Raw genomic sequence first — 4,366 nt, forward strand, 5'->3', positions numbered from 1 at the left:
CCCCTCCCCCCTACCCCCACTGTACGGGGACCCCCCCCCCACTGACCACCAATGTAAGGGGGGACACTCCTCCCACTGACCACCAATGTAAGGGGGGACACTACCATTTTCGTTCCTGGACATGAATATGATGTGTTCTGTGTTTTTATATGGAGGGGCTCCACGTGTCCGGGGGCCACATTCCTTATCCTTATATATCTCAGCTCACTGAGGGCCCCGTGGCTGTAGTAATTACTCTCAGGGGCTCCTCCGTGGTAGGAAGGTTTGGAGAGGTCGGTGGAATGTGCCGGGTGAGCCGGGAAGGGCAGACGTGACTCAGGCACGGCGAGGGTTAATCGGCACAGACGGTTTGGGGGTATTAGTGATCCGGATTAGGCCGGGATTAGTGTCACCGTCTGTCACCGCCGAAGGGACAGAGCCCCTGTGTGCAGGGACAGAGCCCCTGTGTGCAGGGACAGAGCCCCTGTGTGCAGGGACAGAGCCGCTACGTGCAGGGACAGAGCCCCTACGTGCAGGGACAGAGCCGTTGTGTGCAGGGACAGAGCCGCTGTGTGCAGGGACAGAGCCGCTGTGTGCAGGGACAGAGCCCCTATGTGCAGGGACAGAGCCGGTGTGTGCAGGGACAGAGCCGGTGTGTGCAGGGACAGAGCCGCTGTGTGCAGGGACAGAGCCGCTGTGTGCAGGGACAGAGCCCCTGTGTGCAGGGACAGAGCCCCTGTGTGCAGGGACAGAGCCCCTATGTGCAGGGACAGAGCCCCTATGTGCAGGGACAGAGCCCCTGTGTGCAGGGACAGAGCCTCTATGTGCAGGGACAGAGGAACTATAAACAATAACAGAGGTCTTCAGGAAACATGATATATTTTTTATTCCATCATAATATGAATTCATAGAGATGAGGGGTCTGCGGGGCCCCTACATGCAGGAACCGGCTCCCAGGATCATACATCTTTGGATGAGGGGTCCGGAGCAGCTCTGTGCGCAGGGACGGGGTCAGGAGCCTCCATAACAGACAAACGGCAGGTCCCGGCCGCAGCACTGGGAGCTCCAGGTGAAGTTCTGCATTGGGTCCCCGGAGATCATTCCACACGATTTGGAGAGCGGGTCGTCGGGCTCCCCAGCGCCCCAGTAGCTGAACGCCCCCCATTTCTGCCGCCCGCTCCAGTACCACTGACTCCGGAAGCGGTTGTTCCTCAGCCCGATCCAGAAACCTGTGGCGGGCGTGTAGGGTGACAGAAGGGCGGCCATGTTGTCCTGCTCCTGTGCAGACGATACCGCTGCCAGGTCAGTAAAATTACTGCGGCAGTACGAGCGAGACTGCGACCAGGACATGGGGGTCTGTACCACGTGCAGCAAACCTGGGGAGAGAGGACAGCACATGAGAGCTGGGGGCGCGGCCACACGAGAGCTGGGGGCGCGGCCACACGAGAGCTGGGGGCGCGGCCACACGAGAGCTGGGGGCGCGGCCACACGAGAGCTGGGGGCGCGGCCACACGAGAGCTGGGGGCGCGGCCACACGAGAGCTGGGGGCGCGGCCACACGAGAGCTGGGGGCGCGGCCACACGAGAGCTGGGGGCGCGGCCACACGAGAGCTGGGGGCGCGGCCACACGAGAGCTGGGGGCGCGGCCACACAGGGGGTCCTGGGCCAGTGGAAGACATTACACGTCATGGGGGTCTTTGGGGTGCAGCGTTCTAAAGACCAAGAGGGGCCGATCTATAAAGTGTACGGCTGGGGGAATCCCGTGCGCGCTGCATTGCCACCACTGGAGTGGAAGAGCATGGAAATCCCTTGGCGCCACCTAGTGGTGGGAATGCTGTGTGGACGGTAATGGGAGCTCTGCATCCCACATTGCGGTGATGGTGAAGTCCCTGTTATTTTGCATACACCGGTTAGGCCTCTTATCCCCGATGATCCCTTTCCTGCTGCTGGACAGTTGACACTATTGCATCCCCTGCTGTCCCCAAGTCCCGTAGTGAAGGCCCAGCCTGGGCTCTGTGTCTTTGGTCAGGTTCCCTCATCCTGGCTCAATGTTTGGCATGCTCACGGGTGCCACCTATCCCGCCGGGCCCCTCAGCAGTCACATGGTCTGCAGAGGCCCCGGAAATGGGCCGCCGACCCCCCGATAAGGAAAGCGGCTGGTTCGGGGCATGTAGGACTCTGGTGGTTGGAGAGGAGGAACGGACCAATCAATAAATATAGGAAAGGTGTATGAGACAATCGCCGAGCATACCTGAGGCCGCCCCCATCTCCTGGCTCGTCCACACTCGTGGCGCGGGGGTGGAGCCGGCAGGACCTGCCAGGAAACAAACTGTATTAATAAATGGGGCAGCTGCCCGATCAGCGGTTTCCTAACACCCAGAATGCACCTCATGTCACTGCGAACCCGAACCCAAGATTGGTAAAGCATCGCACCAGGACGACGGGCAGGGAGGGCGACGGGCAGGGAAGACGACGGGCAGGGAAGACGACGGGCAGGGAAGACGACGGGCAGGGAAGACGACGGGCAGGGAAGACGACGGGCAGGGAAGACGACGGGCAGGGAAGACGACGGGCAGGGAAGACGACGGGCAGGGAAGACGACGGGCAGGGAAGACGACGGGCAGGGAAGACGACGGGCAGGGAAGACGACGGGCAGGGAAGACGACGGGCAGGGAAGACGACGGGCAGGGAAGACGACGGGCAGGGAAGACGACGGGCAGGGAAGACGACGGGCAGGGAAGACGACGGGCAGGGAAGACGACGGGCAGGGAAGACGACGGGCAGGGAAGACGACGGGCAGGGAAGACGACGGGCAGGGAAGACGACGGGCAGGGAAGACGACGGGCAGGGAAGACGACGGGCAGGGAAGACGACGGGCAGGGAAGACGACGGGCAGGGAAGACGACGGGCAGGGAAGACGACGGGCAGGGAAGACGACGGGCAGGGAAGACGACGGGCAGGGAAGACGACGGGCAGGGAAGACGACGGGCAGGGAAGACGACGGGCAGGGAAGACGACGGGCAGGGAAGACGACGGGCAGGGAAGACGACGGGCAGGGAAGACGACGGGCAGGGAAGACGACGGGCAGGGAAGACGACGGGCAGGGAAGACGACGGGCAGGGAAGACGACGGGCAGGGAAGACGACGGGCAGGGAAGACGACGGGCAGGGAAGACGACGGGCAGGGAAGACGACGGGCAGGGAAGACGACGGGCAGGGAAGACGACGGGCAGGGAAGACGACGGGCAGGGAAGACGACGGGCAGGGAAGACGACGGGCAGGGAAGACGACGGGCAGGGAAGACGACGGGCAGGGAAGACGACGGGCAGGGAAGACGACGGGCAGGGAAGACGACGGGCAGGGAAGACGACGGGCAGGGAAGACGACGGGCAGGGAAGACGACGGGCAGGGAAGACGACGGGCAGGGAAGACGACGGGCAGGGAAGACGACGGGCAGGGAAGACGACGGGCAGGGAAGACGACGGGCAGGGAAGACGACGGGCAGGGAAGACGACGGGCAGGGAAGACGACGGGCAGGGAAGACGACGGGCAGGGAAGACGACGGGCAGGGAAGACGACGGGCAGGGAAGACGACGGGCAGGGAAGACGACGGGCAGGGAAGACGACGGGCAGGGAAGACGACGGGCAGGGAAGACGACGGGCAGGGAAGACGACGGGCAGGGAAGACGACGGGCAGGGAAGACGACGGGCAGGGAAGACGACGGGCAGGGAAGACGACGGGCAGGGAAGACGACGGGCAGGGAAGACGACGGGCAGGGAAGACGACGGGCAGGGAAGACGACGGGCAGGGAAGACGACGGGCAGGGAAGACGACGGGCAGGGAAGACGACGGGCAGGGAAGACGACGGGCAGGGAAGACGACGGGCAGGGAAGACGACGGGCAGGGAAGACGACGGGCAGGGAAGACGACGGGCAGGGAAGACGACGGGCAGGGAAGACGACGGGCAGGGAAGACGACGGGCAGGGAGGACGACGGGCAGAGGGGACGACGGGCAGAGGGGACGGTGGGCAGAGGGGACGGTGGGCAGGGAGGACGATGGGCAGAGGGGACGATGGGCAGGGAGGACGATGGGCAGGGAGGACAATGGGCAGGGAGGACAATGGGCAGGGAGGATGATGGGAAGAGGGGATGATGGACAGGGAGGACAATGGGCAGGGAGGACGATGGGCAGGGAGGATGTGGATTGGTTCAGTAAATTTGGGGGGAGGACAGTACAAGTGAAAACATTGGCAGGAAGTGTGAGGTACCTGTGATGTCTCCGCTGCTCGGGGATGATGGTGTCCATGATGTAGTGATGGAGGCTGTCAGAGAAAATGGACCAAGAGAAGGTCACATGAAATCAACCCATGACACGTCCCCCCGTCCGT

The sequence above is a fragment of the Nanorana parkeri genome, unplaced genomic scaffold (genome assembly GCF_000935625.1).
Source record: "Nanorana parkeri isolate BGI_ZX_2015 unplaced genomic scaffold, ASM93562v1 scaffold3942, whole genome shotgun sequence".
In the NCBI taxonomy this organism is placed as follows: Eukaryota; Metazoa; Chordata; class Amphibia; order Anura; family Dicroglossidae; genus Nanorana; species Nanorana parkeri.